Source organism: Lemur catta, chromosome 7 (assembly GCF_020740605.2).
Source record: "Lemur catta isolate mLemCat1 chromosome 7, mLemCat1.pri, whole genome shotgun sequence".
Classification (NCBI taxonomy): domain Eukaryota; kingdom Metazoa; phylum Chordata; class Mammalia; order Primates; family Lemuridae; genus Lemur; species Lemur catta.
Window position 1 is genome coordinate 6012294 of NC_059134.1, and position 19476 is coordinate 6031769.

Genomic DNA, 19476 nt, shown 5'->3' on the forward strand with positions numbered 1-19476 from the left:
GGTTAGCATCAGCCCTAGGATAGTGTTAGGTTTAGGGTTAGGGTTAGCTTCAGCCAAAGGATAGTGTTAGGGTTAGGGTTAGCATCAGCCCTAGGATATTGTTAGGGTTAGGGTTAGGGTTAGCACCAGGCCTAGGATAGTGTTAGTGTTAAGGTTAGCATCAGCCTTAGGATAGTGTTAGGGGTAGGGTTAGGGTTAGTATCAGCCGTAGGATAGTGTTATGGTTAGGGTTAGCCTCAGCCCTAGGATAGTGTTAGAGTTAGGGTTAGGGTTAGCATCAGCCCTAAAATAGTGTTAGGGTTAGGGTTAGGGTTATGATTAGCATCAGCCCTAGGATAGTGTTAGGGTTAGGGATAGGGTTAGCATAAGCCCAAGGATAGTGTTAGGGTTAGGGTTAGCATCAGCCCTAGGATAGTGTTAGGGTTAAGGTTAGGGTTAGCATCAGCCCTAGGATAGTGTTGGGGTTGGGGTTATCATGAGCCCTAGGATAGTGTTAGGGTTAGGGTTAGGGTTAGCATCAGGTTAGGATAGTGTTTTAGGGTTAGGGTAAGCATCAGCCCTAGGATAGTGTTAGGGTTAGGGTTGGCATCAGCCCTAGGATAGTGTTAGGGTTAGGGTTAGGGTTATCACCAGGCCTAGGATAGTGTTGGTGTAAGGGTTAGCATCAGGCCTAGGATAGTGTTAGAGTTAGGGTTAGGGTTAGCATCAGCCCTAGGATAGTGTTAGTGTTAGGGTTAGCATCAGCCCTAGGATAGTGTTAGGGTTAGGTTTGGGTAAGCATCAGCCCTAGGATAGTGTTAGGGTTAGGGTTAGCATCAGCCCTAGGATAGTGTTAGGCTTAGGGTTAGGGTTGGCATCAGCGCTAGGATAGTGTTAGGGTTAGGGTTAGCCTCAGCCCTAGGAGAGTTGTAGGGTTAGGGTTAGAGTTAGCATCAGCCCTAGGATAGTGTTAGGGTTAGGGTTAAGGTTAGCATCAGCCCTAGGATAGTGTTAGGGTTAGGGTTAGCATCAGCCCTAGGATAGTGTTAGGGTTAGGGTTAGGTTTAGCACCAGGCTTAGGATAGTGTTAGTGTTAGGGTTAGAATCAGCCTTAGGATAGTGTTAGGGTTAGGTTTAGGGTTAGCATCAGCCCTAGTATAGTGTTAGGATTAGTGTTAGCATCAGCTCTAGGATAGTGTTAGGGTTAGGGTTAGCCTCAGCCCTAGGAGAGTGTTAGGGTTAGGGTTAGCATCAGCCCTAGGATAGTGTTAGGGTTAGGGTTAGGGTTAGCATCAGCCCTAGGATAGTGTTAGGGTTAGGGTTAGTCTCAGCCCTAGGAGAGTTGTAGGGTTAGGGTTAGGGTTAGTATCAGCCCTAGGATAGTGTTAGGGTTAGGGTTAAGGTTAGCATCAGCCCTAGGATAGTGTTAGGGTTAGGGTTAGAATCAGCCCTAGAATAGTGTTAGAGTTAGGGTTAGGGTTAGCATCAGCCCAAGGATAGTGTTAGGGTTAGGGTTAGCATCAGCCCTAGGATAGTGTTAGGGTTAAGGTTAGGGTTAGCATCAGCCCTAGGATAGTGTTAGGGTTAGGGTTATCATGAGCCCTAGGATAGTGTTAGGGTTAGGTTTAGGGTTAGCATCAGGTTAGGATAGTGTTAGGGTTAGGGTTAGGGTAAGCATCAGCCCTAGGATAGTGTTAGGGTTAGGGTTAGCATCAGCCCTAGGATAGTGTTAGGGTTAGGGTTAGGGTTATCACCAGGCCTAGGATAGTGTTCGTGTAAGGGCTAGCATCAGGCCTAGGATAGTGTTAGAGTTAGGGTTACGGTTAGCATCAGCCCTAGGATAGTGTTAGTGTTAGGGTTAGCATCAGCCCTAGGATAGTGTTAGGGTTAGGTTTGGGTAAGCATCAGCCCTAGGATAGTGTTAGGGTTAGGGTTAGCATCAGCCCTAGGATAGTGTTAGGCTTAGGGTTAGGGTTAGCATCAGCGCTAGGATAGTGTTAGGGTTAGGGTTAGCCTCAGCACTAGGAGAGTTGTAGGGTTAGGGTTAGAGTTAGCATCAGCCCTAGGATAGTGTTAGGGTTAGGGTTAAGGTTAGCATCAGCCCTAGGATAGTGTTAGGGTTAGGGTTAGCATCAGCCCTAGGATAGTGTTAGGGTTAGGGTTAGGTTTAGCACCAGGCTTATGATAGTGTTAGTGTTAGGGTTAGAATCAGCGTTAGGATAGTGTTAGGGTTAGGTTTAGGGTTAGCATCAGCCCTAGTATAGTGTTAGGATTAGTGTTAGCATCAGCTCTAGGATAGTGTTAGGGTTAGGGTTAGCCTCAGCCCTAGGAGAGTGTTAGGGTTAGGGTTAGCATCAGCCCTAGGATAGTGATAGGGTTAGGGTTAGGGTTAGCATCAGCCCTAGGATAGTGTTAGGGTTAGGGTTAGTCTCAGCCCTAGGAGAGTTGTAGGGTTAGGGTTAGGGTTAGTATCAGTCCTAGGATAGTGTTAGGGTTAGGGTTAAGGTTAGCATCAGCCCTAGGATAGTGTTAGGGTTAGGGTTAGAATCAGCCCTAGGATAGTGTTAGGGTTAGGGTTAGATTCAGCCGTAGGATAGTGTTAGGGTTAGGTTTAGGGTTAGCATCAGCCGTAGGATAGTGTTAGGGTTAGGGTTAACCTCAGCCCTAGGATAGTGTTAGAGTTAGGGTTAGGGTTAGCATCAGCCCTAGGATAGTGTTAGGGTTAGAGTTATCGTCAGCCCTAGGATAGTGTTAGGGTTAGGGTTAGGGTTAGCATCAACCCTAGGATAGTGTTAGGGTTAGGGTTAGCATCAGCCCTAGGATAGTGTTAGGGTTAGCATCAGGCCTAGGATAGTGTTAGTGTTAGGGTTAGCATCAGCCCTAGGATAGTGTTAGGGTTAGGGTTAGGGTTAGCATCAGCCCTAGGATAGTGTTAGGGTTAGGGTAAACATCAGCCCTAGGATAATGTTACGGTTAGGGTTAGGGTTAGCATCAGCCCTAGGATAGTGTTAGGGTTATGGTTAGCATCAGCCCTAGGATAGTGTTAGGGTTAGGGTTAGGGTTAGCATCTGCTCTAGGATAATGTTAGGGTTAGGGTTAGGGTTAGCATCAGCCCTAGGATAGTGTAAGGGTTAGGGATAGGGTTAGCATCAGGCCTAGGATAGTGTTAGAGTTAGGGTTAGCATCAGCCCTAGGATAGTGTTAGGGTTAGGGTTAGCATCAGCCCTAGGATAGTGTTAGGGTTAGCTTTGGGTAAGCATCAGCCCTAGAATAGTGTTAGGGTTAGGGCTAGCATCAGCACTAGGATAGTGTTAGGCTTAGGGTTAGGGTTAACATCAGCCCTAGGATAGTGTTAGGGTTAGGGTTAGCCTCAGCCCTAGGAGAGTTGTAGGGTTAGGGTTAGAGTTAGCATCAGCCATAGGATAGTGTTAGAGTTAGGGTTAAGGTTATCATCAGCCCTAGGATAGTGTTAGTGTTAGGGTTAGAATCAGCCTTAGGATAGTGTTAGGGTTAGGTTTAGGGTTAGCATCAGCCCTAGTATAGTGTTAGGGTTAGTGTTAGCATCAGCTCTAGGATAGTGTTAGGGTTAGGGTTAGCCTCAGCCCTAGGAGAGTTTTAGGGTTAGGGTTAGCATCAGCCCTAGGATAATGTTAGGGTTAGGGTTAGGGATAGCATAAGCCCTAGGATAGTGTTAGGGTTAGGGTTAGTCTCAGCCCTAGGAGAGATGTAGGGTTAGGGTTAGGGTTAGTATCAGCCCTAGGATAGTGTTAGGGTTAGGGTTAAGGTTAGCATCAGCCCTAGGATAGTGTTAGGGTTAGGGTTAGCATCAGCCCTAGGATAGTGTTAGGGTTAGGGTTAGAATCAGCCGTAGGATAGTGTTAGGGTTAGGTTTAGGGTTAGCATCAGCCGTAGGATAGTGTTAGGGTTAGGGTTAACCTCAGCCCTAGGATAGTGTTAGAGTTAGGGTTAGGGTTAGCATCAGCCCTAGGATAGTGTTAGGGTTATAGTTATCATCAGCCCTAGGATAGTGTTAGGGTTAGGGTTAGGGTTAGGGTTAGCATCAGCCCTAGGATAGTGTTAGTGTTAGGGTTAGCATCAGCCCTAGGATAGTGTTAGGGTTAGGGTTAGGGTTAGCATCAGCCCTAGGTTAGTGTTAGGGTTAGGGTTATCATCAGCCCTAGGATAGTGTTAGCGTTAGGTTTAGGGTTAGCATCAGGCCTAGGATAGTGTTAGGGTTAGGGTTAGCATCAGCCCTAGGATAGTGTTAGGGTTAGGTTTAGTGTTACCATCATCCCTAGGATAGTGTTAGGGTTAGGGATAGCATCAGCCCTAGGATAGTGTAGGGTTATGGTGAGGTTTAGCATCAGCCCTAGGATAGTGTTAGGGTAAGGTTTAGGGTTAGCATCAGCCCTAGGATAGTGTTATGGTTAGGGTTAGGGTTAGCATCAGCCCTAGGATAGTGTTAGGGTTAGGGTTAGGGTTAGCTTCAGCCAAAGGATAGTGTTAGGGTTAGGGTTAGCATCAGCCCTAGGATATTGTTAGGGTTAGGGTTATGGTTAGCACCAGGCATAGGATAGTGTTAGTGTTAAGGTTAGCATCAGCCTTAGGATAGTGTTACGGGTAGGGTTAGGGTTAGTATCAGCCGTAGGATAGTGTTATGGTTAGGGTTAGCCTCAGCCCTGGGATAGTGTTAGAGTTAGGGTTAGGGTTAACATCAGCCCTAAGATAGTGTTAGGGTTAAGGTTAGGGTTAGCATCAGCCCAAGGATAGTGTTAGGGTTAGGGTTAGCATCAGCCCTAGGATAGTGTTAGGATTAGGGTTAGGGTTAGCATCAGCCCTAGGATAGTGTTAGGGTTAGGGTTATCATCAGCCCTAGGATAGTGTTAGGGTTAGGGTTAGGGTTAGCATCAGGCCTAGGATAGTGTTAGGGTTAGGGTTAGCATCAGCCCTAGGATATTGTTAGGGTTAGGTTTAGTGTTACCATCAGCCCTAGGATAGTGTTAGGGTTAGGGATAGCATCAGCCCTAGGATAGTGTAGGGTTATGGTTAGGTTTAGCATCAGGCCAAGGATAGTGTTAGGGTAAGAGTTAGCATCAGCCCTAGGATAGATTAAGGGTTAGGGTTAGGGTTAGCATCAGCCCTAGGATAGTGTTAGGTTTAGGGTTAGGGTTAGCTTCAGCCAAAGGATAGTGTTAGGGTTAGGGTTAGCATCAGCCGTAGGATATTGTTAGGGTTAGGGTTAGGGTTAGCACCAGGCCTAGGATAGTGTTAGTGTTAAGGTTAGCATCAGCCTTAGGATAGTGTTAGGGGTAGGGTTAGGGTTAGTATCAGCCGTAGGATAGTGTTATGGTTAGGGTTAGCCTCAGCCCTAGGATAGTGTTAGAGTTAGGGTTAGGGTTAGCATCAGCCCTAAAATAGTGTTAGGGTTAGGGTTAGGGTTATGATTAGCATCAGCCCTAGGATAGTGTTAGGGTTAGGGATAGGGTTAGCATAAGCCCAACGATAGTGTTAGGGTTAGGGTTAGCATCAGCCCTAGGATAGTGTTAGGGTTAAGGTTAGGGTTAGCATCAGCCCTAGGATAGTGTTAGGGTTGGGGTTATCATGAGCCCTAGGATAGTGTTAGGGTTAGGGTTAGGGTTAGCATCAGGTTAGGATAGTGTTTAAGGGTTAGGGTAAGCATCAGCCCTAGGATAGTGTTAGGGTTAGGGTTAGCATCAGCCCTAGGATAGTGTTAGGGTTAGGGTTAGGGTTATCACCAGGCCTAGGATAGTGTTGGTGTAAGGGTTAGCATCAGGCCTAGGATAGTGTTAGAGTTAGGGTTAGGGTTAGCATCAGCCCTAGGATAGTGTTAGTTTTAGGGTTACCATCAGCCCTAGGATAGTGTTAGGGTTAGGTTTGGGTAAGCATCAGCCCTAGGATAGTGTTAGGGTTAGGGTTAGCATCAGCCCTAGGATAGTGTTAGGCTTAGGGTTAGGGTTGGCATCAGCGCTAGGATAGTGTTAGGGTTAGGGTTAGCCTCAGCCCTAGGAGAGTTGTAGGGTTAGGGTTAGAGTTAGCATCAGCCCTAGGATAGTGTTAGGGTTAGGGTTAAGGTTAGCATCAGCCCTAGGATAGTGTTAGGGTTAGGGTTAGCATCAGCCCTAGGATAGTGTTAGGGTTAGGGTTAGGTTTAGCACCAGGCTTAGGATAGTGTTAGTGTTAGGGTTAGAATCAGCCTTAGGATAGTGTTAGGGTTAGGTTTAGGGTTAGCATCAGCCCTAGTATAGTGTTAGGATTAGTGTTAGCATCAGCTCTAGGATAGTGTTAGGGTTAGGGTTAGCCTCAGCCCTAGGAGAGTGTTAGGGTTAGGGTTAGCATCAGCCCTAGGATAGTGTTAGGGTTAGGGTTAGGGTTAGCATCAGCCCTAGGATAGTGTTAGGGTTAGGGTTAGTCTCAGCCCTAGGAGAGTTGTAGGGTTAGGGTTAGGGTTAGTATCAGCCCTAGGATAGTGTTAGGGTTAGGGTTAAGGTTAGCATCAGCCCTAGGATAGTGTTAGGGTTAGGGTTAGAATCAGCCCTAGGATAGTGTTAGGGTTAGGGTTAGAATCAGCCGTAGGATAGTGTTAGGGTTAGGTTTAGGGTTAGCATCAGCCGTAGGATAGTGTTAGGGTTAGGGTTAACCTCAGCCCTAGGATAGTGTTAGAGTTAGGGTTAGGGTTAGCATCAGCCCTAGGATAGTGTTAGGGTTAGAGTTATCGTCAGCCCTAGGATAGTGTTAGGGTTAGGGTTAGGGTTAGCATCAACCCTAGGATAGTGTTAGTGTTAGGGTTAGCATCAGCCCTAGGATACTGTTAGGGTTAGCATCAGGCCTAGGATAGTGTTAGTGTTAGGGTTAGCATCAGCCCTAGGATAGTGTTAGGGTTAGGGTTAGGGTTAGCATCAGCCCTAGGATAGTGTAAGGGTTAGGGATAGGGTTAGCATCAGGCCTAGGATAGTGTTAGAGTTAGGGTTAGCATCAGCCCTAGGATAGTGTTAGGGTTAGGGTTAGCATCAGCCCTAGGATAGTGTTAGGGTTATGGTTAGGTTTAGCATCAGCCCTAGGATAGTGTTATGGTAAGGGTTAGGGTTAGCATCAGCCCTAGGATAGTGTTAGGCTTAGGGTTAGGGTTAGCATCAGCCCTAGGATAGTGTTAGGGTTAGGGTTAGCTTCAGCCCTAGGAGAGTTGTAGGGTTAGGGTTAGAGTTAGCATCAGCCCTAGGATAGTGTTAGGCTTAGGGTTAAGGTTAGCATCAGCCCTAGGATAGTGTTAGGGTTAGGGTTAGCATCAGCCCTAGGATAGTGTTAGGGTTAGTGTTAGGGTTAGCAACAGGCTTAGGATAGTGTTAGTGTTAGGGTTAGAATCAGCCTTAGGATAGTGTTAGGGTTAGGTTTAGGGTTAGCATCAGCCCTAGTATAGTGTTAGGGTTAGGGTTAGGGATAGCATCAGCCCTAGGATAGTGTTAGGGTTAGGGTTAGTCTCAACCCTAGGAGAGTTGTAGGGTTAGGGTTAGGGATAGTATCAGCCCTAGGATAGTGTTAGGGTTAGGGTTAAGGTTAGCATCAGCCCTAGGATAGTGTTAGGGTTAGGGTTAGCATCAGCCCTAGGATAGTGTTAGGGTTAGGGTTAGAATCAGCCGTAGGATAGTGTTAGGGTTAGCTTTAGGGTTAGCATCAGCCGTAGGATAGTGATAGAGTTAGGGTTAACCTCAGCCCTAGGATAGTGTTAGAGTTAGGGTTAGGGTTAGCATCAGCCCTAGGATAGTGTTAGGGTTAGAGTTATCATCAGCCCTAGGATAGTGTTAGGGTTAGGGTTAGGGTTAGCATCAGCCCTAGGATAGTGTTAGTGTTAGGGTTAGCATCAGCCCTAGGATAGTGTTAGGGTTAGGGTTAGGGTTAGCATCAGCCCTAGGTTAGTGTTAGGGTTAGGGTTATCATCAGCCCTAGGATAGTGTTAGCGTTAGGGTTAGGGTTAGCATCAGGCCTAGGATAGTGTTAGGGTTAGGGTTAGCATCAGCCCTAGGATAGTGTTAGGGTTAGGTTTAGTGTTACCATCAGCCCTAGGATAGTGTTAGGGTTAGGGATAGCATCAGCCCTAGGATAGTGTAGGGTTATGGTTAGGTTTAGCATCAGGCCAAAGATAGTGTTAGGGTTAGAGTTAGCATCAGCCCTAGGATAGATTAAGGGTTAGGGTTAGGGTTAGCATCAGCCCTAGGATAGTGTTAGTGTTAGGGTTAGGGTTAGCATCAGCCCTAGGATAGTGTTAGGGTTAGGGTTAGGGTTAGCTTCAGCCAAAGGATAATGTTAGGGTTAGGGTTAGCATCAGCCCTAGGATATTGTTAGGGTTAGGGTTAGGGTTAGCACCAGGCCTAGGATAGTGTTAGTGTTAAGGTTAGCATCAGCCTTAGGATAGTGTTAGGGGTAGGGTTAGGGTTAGTATCAGCCGTAGGATAGTGTTATGGTTAGGGTTAGCCTCAGCCCTAGGATAGTGTTAGAGTTAGGGTTAGGGTTAGCATCAGCCCTAAAATAGTGTTAGGGTTAGGGTTAGGGTTATGATTAGCATCAGCCCTACGATAGTGTTAGGGTTAGGGTTAGGGTTAGCATCAGCCCAAGGATAGTGTTAGGGTTAGGGTTAGCATCAGCCCTAGGATAGTGTTAGGGTTAAGGTTAGGGTTAGCATCAGCCCTAGGATAGTGTTAGGGTTAGGGTTAGTCTCAGCCCTAGGAGAGTTGTAGGGTTAGGGTTAGGGTTAGTATCAGCCCTAGGATAGTGTTAGGGTTAGGGTTAAGGTTAGCATCAGCCCTAGGATAGTGTTAGGGTTAGGGTTAGCATCAGCCCTAGGATAGTGTTAGGGTTAGGGTTAGAATCAGCCGTAGGATAGTGTTAGGGTTAGGTTTAGGGTTAGCATCAGCCGTAGGATAGTGTTAGGGTTAGGGTTAGCATCATCCCTAGGATAGTGTTAGAGTTAGGGTTAGGGTTAGCATCAGCCCTAGGATAGTGTTAGGGTTAGGGTTAGCATCAGCCCTAGGATAGTGTTAGGCTTAGGGTTAGGGTTAGCATCAGCGCTAGGATAGTGTTAGGGTTAGGGTTAGCCTCAGCCCTAGGAGAGTTGTAGGGTTAGGGTTAGAGTTAGCATCAGCCCTAGGATAGTGTTAGGGTTACGGTTAAGGTTAGCATCAGCCCTAGGATAGTGTTAGGGTTAGGGTTAGCATCAGCCCTAGGATAGTGTTAGGGTTAGGGTTAGGTTTAGCACCAGGCTTAGGATAGTGTTAGTGTTAGGGTTAGAATCAGCCTTAGGATAGTGTTAGGGTTAGGTTTAGGGTTAGCATCAGCCCTAGTATAGTGTTAGGATTAGTGTTAGCATCAGCTCTAGGATAGTGTTAGGGTTAGGGTTAGCCTCAGCCCTAGGAGAGTGTTAGGGTTAGGGTTAGCATCAGCCCTAGGATAGTGTTAGGGTTAGGGTTAGTCTCAGCCCTAGGAGAGTTGTAGGGTTAGGGTTAGGGTTAGTATCAGCCCTAGGATAGTGTTAGGGTTAGGGTTAAGGTTAGCATCAGCCCTAGGATAGTGTTAGGGTTAGGGTTAGAATCAGGCCTAGGATAGTGTTAGGGTTAGGGTTAGAATCAGCCGTAGGATAGTGTTAGGGTTAGGTTTAGTGTTAGCATCAGCCGTAGGATAGTATTAGGGTTAGGGTTAACCTCAGCCCTAGGATAGTGTTAGAGTTAGGGTTAGGGTTAGCATCAGCCCTAGGATAGTGTTAGGGTTAGAGTTATCGTCAGCCCTAGGATAGTGTTAGGGTTAGGGTTAGGGTTAGCATCAGCCCTAGGATAGTGTTAGTGTTAGGGTTAGCATCAGCCCTAGGATAGTGTTAGCGTTAGGGTTAGGTTTAGCATCAGCCCTAGGATAGTGTTAGGGTAAGGGTTAGGGTTAGCATCAGCTCTAAGATAGTGTTAGGGTTATCGTTAGCCTCAGCCCTAGGAGAGTGTTAGGGTTAGGGTTAGGGTTAGCATCAGCCCTAGGATAGTGTTAGGGTTATCGTTAGCATCAGCCCTAGGATAGTGTTAGGGTTAGGGTTAGGGTTAGCATCAGCCGTAGGATAGTGTTAGGGTTAGGTTTAGCATCAGCCCTAGGATAGTGTTAGGGTTAGAGTTATCATCAGCCCTAGGATAGTGTTAGGGTTAGGGTTAGGGTTAGCATCAGCCCTAGGATAGTGTTAGTGTTAGGGTTAGCATCAGCCCTAGGATAGTGTTAGGGTTAGGGTTAGGGTTAGCATCAGCCCTAGGTTAGTGTTAGGGTTAGGGTTATCATCAGCCCTAGGATAGTGTTAGCGTTAGGGTTAGGGTTAGCATCAGGCCTAGGATAGTGTTAGGGTTAGGGTTAGCATCAGCCCTAGGATAGTGTTAGGGTTAGGTATAGTGTTACCATCAGCCCTAGGATAGTGTTAGGGTTAGGGATAGCATCAGCCCTAGGATAGTGTAGGGTTATGGTTAGGTTTAGCATCAGGCCAAGGATAGTGTTAGGGTTAGAGTTAGCATCAGCCCTAGGATAGATTAAGGGTTAGGGTTAGGGTTAGCATCAGCCCTAGGATAGTGTTAGTGTTAGGGTTAGGGTTAGCATCAGCCCTAGGATAGTGTTAGGGTTAGGGTTAGGGTTAGCTTCAGCCAAAGGATAATGTTAGGGTTAGGGTTAGCATCAGCCCTAGGATATTGTTAGGGTTAGGGTTAGGGTTAGCACCAGGCCTAGGATAGTGTTAGTGTTAAGGTTAGCATCAGCCTTAGGATAGTGTTAGGGGTAGGGTTAGGGTTAGTATCAGCCGTAGGATAGTGTTATGGTTAGGGTTAGCCTCAGCCCTAGGATAGTGTTAGAGTTAGGGTTAGGGTTAGCATCAGCCCTAAAATAGTGTTAGGGTTAGGGTTAGGGTTATGATTAGCATCAGCCCTACGATCGTGTTAGGGTTAGGGTTAGGGTTAGCATCAGCCCAAGGATAGTGTTAGGGTTAGGGTTAGCATCAGCCCTAGGATAGTGTTAGGGTTAAGGTTAGGGTTAGCATCAGCCCTAGGATAGTGTTAGGGTTAGGGTTAGTCTCAGCCCTAGGAGAGTTGTAGGGTTAGGGTTAGGGTTAGTATCAGCCCTAGGATAGTGTTAGGGTTAGGGTTAAGGTTAGCATCAGCCCCAGGATAGTGTTAGGGTTAGGGTTAGCATCAGCCCTAGGATAGTGTTAGGGTTAGGGTTAGAATCAGCCGTAGGATAGTGTTAGGGTTAGGTTTAGGGTTAGCATCAGCCGTAGGATAGTGTTAGGGTTAGGGTTAGCATCATCCCTAGGATAGTGTTAGAGTTAGGGTTAGGGTTAGCATCAGCCCTAGGATAGTGTTAGGGTTAGGGTTAGCATCAGCCCTAGGATAGTGTTAGGCTTAGGGTTAGGGTTAGCATCAGCGCTAGGATAGTGTTAGGGTTACGGTTAGCCTCAGCCCTAGGAGAGTTGTAGGGTTAGGGTTAGAGTTAGCATCAGCCCTAGGATAGTGTTAGGGTTACGGTTAAGGTTAGCATCAGCCCTAGGATAGTGTTAGGGTTAGGGTTAGCATCAGCCCTAGGATAGTGTTAGGGTTAGGGTTAGGTTTAGCACCAGGCTTAGGATAGTGTTAGTGTTAGGGTTAGAATCAGCCTTAGGATAGTGTTAGGGTTAGGTTTAGGGTTAGCATCAGCCCTAGTATAGTGTTAGGATTAGTGTTAGCATCAGCTCTAGGATAGTGTTAGGGTTAGGGTTAGCCTCAGCCCTAGGAGAGTGTTAGGGTTAGCGTTAGCATCAGCCCTAGGATAGCGTTAGGGTTAGGGTTAGGGTTAGCATCAGCCCTAGGATAGTGTTAGGGTTAGGGTTAGTCTCAGCCCTAGGAGAGTTGTAGGGTTAGGGTTAGGGTTAGTATCAGCCCTAGGATAGTGTTAGGGTTAGGGTTAAGGTTAGCATCAGCCCTAGGATAGTGTTAGGGTTAGGGTTAGAATCAGCCCTAGAATAGTGTTAGGGTTAGGGTTAGGGTTAGCATCAGCCCAAGGATAGTGTTAGGGTTAGGGTTAGCATCAGCCCTAGGATAGTGTTAGCGTTAAGGTTAGGGTTAGCATCAGCCCTAGGATAGTGTTAGGGTTAGGGTTATCATGAGCCCTAGGATAGTGTTAGGGTTAGGGTTAGGGTTAGCATCAGGTTAGGATAGTGTTAGGGTTAGGGTTAGGGTAAGCATCAGCCCGAGGATAGTGTTAGGGTTAGGGTTAGCATCAGCCCTAGGATAGTGTTAGGGTTAGGGTTAGGGTTATCACCAGGCCTAGGATAGTGTTGGTGTAAGGGTTAGCATCAGGCCTAGGATAGTGTTAGAGTTAGGGTTAGGGTTAGCATCAGCCCTAGGATAGTGTTAGTGTTAGGGTTAGCATCATCCCTAGGATAGTGTTAGGGTTAGGTTTGGGTAAGCATCAGCCCTAGGATAGTGTTAGGGTTAGGGTTAGCATCAGCCCTAGGATAGTGTTAGGCTTAGGGTTAGGGTTAGCATCAGCGCTAGGATAGTGTTAGTGTTAGGGTTAGCCTCAGCCCTAGGAGAGTTGTAGGGTTAGGGTTAGAGTTAGCATCAGCCCTAGGATAGTGTTAGGGTTAGGGTTAAGGTTAGCATCAGCCCTAGGATAGTGTTAGGGTTAGGGTTAGCATCAGCCCTAGGATAGTGTTAGGGTTAGGGTTAGGTTTAGCACCAGGCTTAGGATAGTGTTAGTGTTAGGGTTAGAATCAGCCTTAGGATAGTGTTAGGGTTAGGTTTAGGGTTAGCATCAGCCCTAGTATAGTGTTAGGATTAGTGTTAGCATCAGCTCTAGGATAGTGTTAGGGTTAGGGTTAGCCTCAGCCCTAGGAGAGTGTTAGGGTTAGGGTTAGCATCAGCCCTAGGATAGTGTTAGGGTTAGGGTTAGTCTCAGCCCTAGGAGAGTTGTAGGGTTAGGGTTAGGGTTAGTATCAGCCCTAGGATAGTGTTAGGGTTAGGGTTAAGGTTAGCATCAGCCCTAGGATAGTGTTAGGGTTAGGGTTAGAATCAGCCCTAGGATAGTGTTAGGGTTAGGGTTAGAATCAGCCGTAGGATAGTGTTAGGGTTAGGTTTAGTGTTAGCATCAGCCGTAGGATAGTATTAGGGTTAGGGTTAACCTCAGCCCTAGGATAGTGTTAGAGTTAGGGTTAGGGTTAGCATCAGCCCTAGGATAGTGTTAGGGTTAGAGTTATCGTCAGCCCTAGGATAGTGTTAGGGTTAGGGTTAGGGTTAGCATCAGCCCTAGGATAGTGTTAGTGTTAGGGTTAGCATCAGCCCTAGGATAGTGTTAGCGTTAGGGTTAGGTTTAGCATCAGCCCTAGGATAGTGTTAGGGTAAGGGTTAGGGTTAGCATCAGCTCTAAGATAGTGTTAGGGTTATCGTTAGCCTCAGCCCTAGGAGAGTGTTAGGGTTAGGGTTAGGGTTAGCATCAGCCCTAGGATAGTGTTAGGGTTATCGTTAGCATCAGCCCTAGGATAGTGTTAGGGTTAGGGTTAGGGTTAGCATCAGCCGTAGGATAGTGTTAGGGTTAGGTTTAGCATCAGCCCTAGGATAGTGTTAGCGTTATGGTTAGGTTTAGCATCAGCCCTAGGATAGTGTTATGGTAAGGGTTAGGGTTAGCATCAGCCCTACGATAGTGTTAGGGTTAGGGTTAGGGTTAGCATCAGCCCTAGGATAGTGTTAGGGTTAGGGTTAGGGTTAGCTTCAGCCCTAGGATAGTGTTAGGGTTAGGGTTAGCATGAGCCCTAGGATATTGTAAGGGTTAGGGTTAGGGTTAGCACCAGGCCTAGGATAGTGTTAGTACTAGGGTTAGCATCAGCCTTAGGAGAGTGTTAGGGGTAGGGTTAGGGTTAGTATCAGCCGTAGGATAGTGTTAGGGTTAGGGTTAGCCTTAGCCCTAGGATAGTGTTAGAGTTAGGGTTAGGGTTAGCATCAGCCCTACGATAGTGTTAGGGTTAGGGTTAGGGTTATGATTAGCATCAGCCCTAGGATAGTGTTAGGGGTAGGTTTAGTGTTACCATCAGCCCTAGGATAGTGTTTGGGTTAGGGTTATCATCAGCCCTAGGATAGTGTTAGGGTTAGGGTTAGAGTTAGCATCAGGCCTAGGATAGTGTTAGGGTTAGGGTTAGCATCAGCCCTAGGATAGTGTTAGGGTTAGGGGTAGGGTTAGTACCAGGCCTAGGATAGTGTTAGTGTAAGGGTTAGCATCAGGCCTAGGATAGTGTTAGAGTTAGGGTTAGGGTTAGCTTCAGCCCTAGGATAGTGTTAGGGTTAGGGTTAGCATCAGCCCTAGGATAGCGTTAGGGTTAGGGTTAGGGGAAGCATCAGCCCTAGGATAGTGTTAGGGTTAGGGTTAGCATCAGCCCTAGGATAGTGTTAGGGTTAGGGTTAGGGTTAGCATCAGCCCTAGGATAGTGTTAGGGTTAAGGTTAGCCGCAGCCCTAGGAGAGTTGTAGGGTTAGGGTTAGGGTTCGCATCAGCCCTAGGATAGTGTTAGGGTTAGGGTTAGGGTTAGCACCAGGCCTAGGATAGTGTTAGTGTTAGCGTTAGAATCAGCCTTAGGATAGTGTTAGGGTTAGGTTTATGGTTAGCATCAGCCGTAGTATAGTGTTATGGTTAGTGTTAGCATCAGCCCTAGGATAGTGTTAGGGTTAGGGTTAGGGTAAGCATCAGCCCTAGGATAGTGATAGGGTTAGGGTTAGCATCAGCCCTAGAATAGTGTTAGGGTTAGGGTTAGGGTTAGCATCAGCCCTAGGTTAGTGTTAGGGTTAGGGTTAGCCTCAGCCCTAGGATATTGTTAGGGTTAGGGTTAGGGTTAGCACCAGGCCTAGGATAGTGTTAGGGTTAGGGTTAGCATCAGCCTAGGATAGTGTTACGGTTAGGGTTAGGGTTAGCATCAGCCCTAGGATAGTGTTAGGGTTAGGGTTAGCATCAGCCCTAGGATAGTGTTAGGGTTAGGGTTAGGGTTAGCATCAGCCCAAGGACAGTGTTAGGGTTAGGGTTAGCATCAGCCCTAGGAAAGTGTTATGGTTACGGTTAGGGTTATCATCAGCCCTAGGATAGTGTTAGGTTTAGGGTTAGCATCAGCCCTAGGATAGTGTTAGGGTTAGGGTTAGCATCAGCCTTAGGATAGTGTTACGGTTAGGGTTAGGGTTAGCATCAGCCCTAGGATAGTGTTAGGGTTAGGGTTAGCATCAGCCGATGGATAGTGTTAGGGTTAGGGTTAGCATCAGCCCTAGGAAACTGTTATGGTTAGGGTTAGGGTTATCATCAGCCGTAGGATAGTGTTAGGGTAAGGGTTAGTGTTAGCATCAGCCCTAGGATAGTGCTGGGATAGGGTTAGGGTTAGCATCAGCCCTAGGATATTGTTAGGGTTAGGGTTAGGGTTAGCACCAGGCCTAGGATAGTGTTAGTGTTAGGGTTAGCATCAGCCCTAGGATAGTGTTAGAGTTAGGGTTAGGGTTAGCATCAGCCCTAAGATAGTGTTAGGGTTAAGGTTAGGGTTAGCATCAGCCCTAGTATAGTGTTAGGGTTAGGGTTATCATCAGCCCTAGGATAGTGTTAGGGTTAGGGTTCAGGTTAGCATCAGGCCTAGGATAGTGTTAGGGTTAGGGTTAGGGTTAGCATCAGCCCTAGGATAGTGTTATGGTTAGGGTTAGGATCAGCCCTACGATTGTGTTAGGGTTAGTGTTAGGGTTATCTCCAGGCCTAGGATAGTGTTAGTGTCAGGGTTAGCATCAGGCCTAGGATAGTGTTAGAGTTAGGGTTAGGGTTAGCATCAGCCCTAGGATAGTGTTAGGGTTAGGGTTAGCATCAGCCCTAGGATAGTGTTAGGGTTAGGTTTGGGAAACATCAGCCCTAGGATAGTGTTAGGGTTAGGGTTAGCATCAGCCCTAGGATAGTGTTAGGGTTAGGGTTAGCCTCAGCCCCAGGAGAGTTGTAGGGTTAGCGTTAGGGTTAGCATCAGCCCTAGGATAGTGTTAGGGTTAGGGTTAAGGTTAGCATCAGCCCTAGGATAGTGTTAGGGTTAGGGTTAGCATCAGCCCTAGGATAGTGTTAATGTTATGGTTAGGGTTAGCACCAGGCCTAGGATAGTGTTAGTGTTAGGGTTAGAATCAGCCTTAGGATAGTGTTAGGGTTAGGTTTAGGGTTAGCATCAGCCCTAGTATAGTGTTAGGTTTAGTGTTAGCATCAGCCCTAGGATAGTGTTAGGGTTAGGGTTAGCCTCAGCCCTAGGAGAGTGTTAGGGTTAGGGTTAGGGTTAGCATCAGCCCTAGGATAGTGTTAGTGTTAGGGTTAGGGTTAGCATCAGCCCTAGGATAGTGTTAGGGTTAGGGTTAGGGTTAGCTTCAGCCAAAGGATAATGTTAGGGTTAGGGTTAGCATCAGCCCTAGGATATTGTTAGGGTTAGGGTTAGGGTTAGCACCAGGCCTAGGATAGTGTTAGTGTTAAGGTTAGCATCAGCCTTAGGATAGTGTTAGGGGTAGGGTTAGGGTTAGTATCAGCCGTAGGATAGTGTTATGGTTAGGGTTAGCCTCAGCCCTAGGATAGTGTTAGAGTTAGGGTTAGGGTTAGCATCAGCCCTAAAATAGTGTTAGGGTTAGGGTTAGGGTTATGATTAGCATCAGCCCTACGATAGTGTTAGGGTTAGGGTTAGGGTTAGCATCAGCCCAAGGATAGTGTTAGGGTTAGGGTTAGCATCAGCCCTAGGATAGTGTTAGGGTTAAGGTTAGGGTTAGCATCAGCCCTAGGATAGTGTTAGGGTTAGGGTTAGTCTCAGCCCTAGGAGAGTTGTAGGGTTAGGGTTAGGGTTAGTATCAGCCCTAGGATAGTGTTAGGGTTAGGGTTAAGGTTAGCATCAGCCCCAGGATAGTGTTAGGGTTAGGGTTAGCATCAGCCCTAGGATAGTGTTAGGGTTAGGGTTAGAATCAGCCGTAGGATAGTGTTAGGGTTAGGTTTAGGGTTAGCATCAGCCGTAGGATAGTGTTAGGGTTAGGGTTAGCATCATCCCTAGGATAGTGTTAGAGTTAGGGTTAGGGTTAGCATCAGCCCTAGGATAGTGTTAGGGTTAGGGTTAGCATCAGCCCTAGGATAGTGTTAGGCTTAGGGTTAGGGTTAGCATCAGCGCTAGGATAGTGTTAGGGTTACGGTTAGCCTCAGCCCTAGGAGAGTTGTAGGGTTAGGGTTAGAGTTAGCATCAGCCCTAGGATAGTGTTAGGGTTACGGTTAAGGTTAGCATCAGCCCTAGGATAGTGTTAGGGTTAGGGTTAGCATCAGCCCTAGGATAGTGTTAGGGTTAGGGTTAGGTTTAGCACCAGGCTTAGGATAGTGTTAGTGTTAGGGTTAGAATCAGCCTTAGGATAGTGTTAGGGTTAGGTTTAGGGTTAGCATCAGCCCTAGTATAGTGTTAGGATTAGTGTTAGCATCAGCTCTAGGATAGTGTTAGGGTTAGGGTTAGCCTCAGCCCTAGGAGAGTGTTAGGGTTAGGGTTAGCATCAGCCCTAGGATAGTGTTAGGGTTAGGGTTAGGGTTAGCATCAGCCCTAGGATAGTGTTAGGGTTAGGGTTAGTCTCAGCCCTAGGAGAGTTGTAGGGTTAGGGTTAGGGTTAGTATCAGCCCTAGGATAGTGTTAGGGTTAGGGTTAAGGTTAGCATCAGCCCTAGGATAGTGTTAGGGTTAGGGTTAGAATCAGCCCTAGAATAGTGTTAGGGTTAGGGTTAGGGTTAGCATCAGCCCAAGGATAGTGTTAGGGTTAGGGTTAGCATCAGCCCTAGGATAGTGTTAGCGTTAAGGTTAGGGTTAGCATCAGCCCTAGGATAGTGTTAGGGTTAGGGTTATCATGAGCCCTAGAATAGTGTTAGGGTTAGGGTTAGGGTTAGCATCAGGTTAGGATAGTGTTAGGGTTAGGGTTAGGGTAAGCATCAGCCCGAGGATAGTGTTAGGGTTAGGGTTAGCATCAGCCCTAGGATAGTGTTAGGGTTAGGGTTAGGGTTATCACCAGGCCTAGGATAGTGTTGGTGTAAGGGTTAGCATCAGGCCTAGGATAGTGTTAGAGTTAGGGTTAGGGTTAGCATCAGCCCTAGGATAGTGTTAGTGTTAGGGTTAGCATCATCCCTAGGATAGTGTTAGGGTTAGGTTTGGGTAAGCATCAGCCCTAGGATAGTGTTAGGGTTAGGGTTAGCATCAGCCCTAGGATAGTGTTAGGCTTAGGGTTAGGGTTAGCATCAGCGCTAGGATAGTGTTAGTGTTAGGGTTAGCCTCAGCCCTAGGAGAGTTGTAGGGTTAGGGTTAGAGTTAGCATCAGCCCTAGGATAGTGTTAGGGTTAGGGTTAAGGTTAGCATCAGCCCTAGGATAGTGTTAGGGTTAGGGTTAGCATCAGCCCTAGGATAGTGTTAGGGTTAGGGTTAGGTTAAGCACCAGGCTTAGGATAGTGTTAGTGTTAGGGTTAGAATCAGCCTTAGGATAGTGTTAGGGTTAGGTTTAGGGTTAGCATCAGCCCTAGTATAGTGTTAGGATTAGTGTTAGCATCAGCTCTAGGATAGTGTTAGGGTTAGGGTTAGCCTCAGCCCTAGGAGAGTGTTAGGGTTAGGGTTAGCATCAGCCCTAGGATAGTGTTAGGGTTAGGGTTAGTCTCAGCCCTAGGAGAGTTGTAGGGTTAGGGTTAGGGTTAGTATCAGCCCTAGGATAGTGTTAGGGTTAGGGTTAAGGTTAGCATCAGCCCTAGGATAGTGTTAGGGTTAGGGTTAGAATCAGCCCTAGGATAGTGTTAGGGTTAGGGTTAGAATCAGCCGTAGGATAGTGTTAGGGTTAGGTTTAGTGTTAGCATCAGCCGTAGGATAGTATTAGGGTTAGGGTTAACCTCAGCCCTAGGATAGTGTTAGAGTTAGGGTTAGGGTTAGCATCAGCCCTAGGATAGTGTTAGGGTTAGAGTTATCGTCAGCCCTAGGATAGTGTTAGGGTTAGGGTTAGGGTTAGCATCAGCCCTAGGATAGTGTTAGTGTTAGGGTTAGCATCAGCCCTAGGATAGTGTTAGCGTTAGGGTTAGGTTTAGCATCAGCCCTAGGATAGTGTTAGGGTAAGGGTTAGGGTTAGCATCAGCTCTAAGATAGTGTTAGGGTTATCGTTAGCCTCAGCCCTAGGAGAGTGTTAGGGTTAGGGTTAGGGTTAGCATCAGCCCTAGGATAGTGTTAGGGTTATCGATAGCATCAGCCCTAGGATAGTGTTAGGGTTAGGGTTAGGGTTAGCATCAGCCGTAGGATAGTGTTAGGGTTAGGTTTAGCATCAGCCCTAGGATAGTGTTAGCGTTATGGTTAGGTTTAGCATCACCCCTAGGATAGTGTTATGGTAAGGGTTAGGGTTAGCATCAGCCCTACGATAGTGTTAGGGTTAGGGTTAGGGTTAGCATCAGCCCTAGGATAGTGTTAGGGTTAGGGT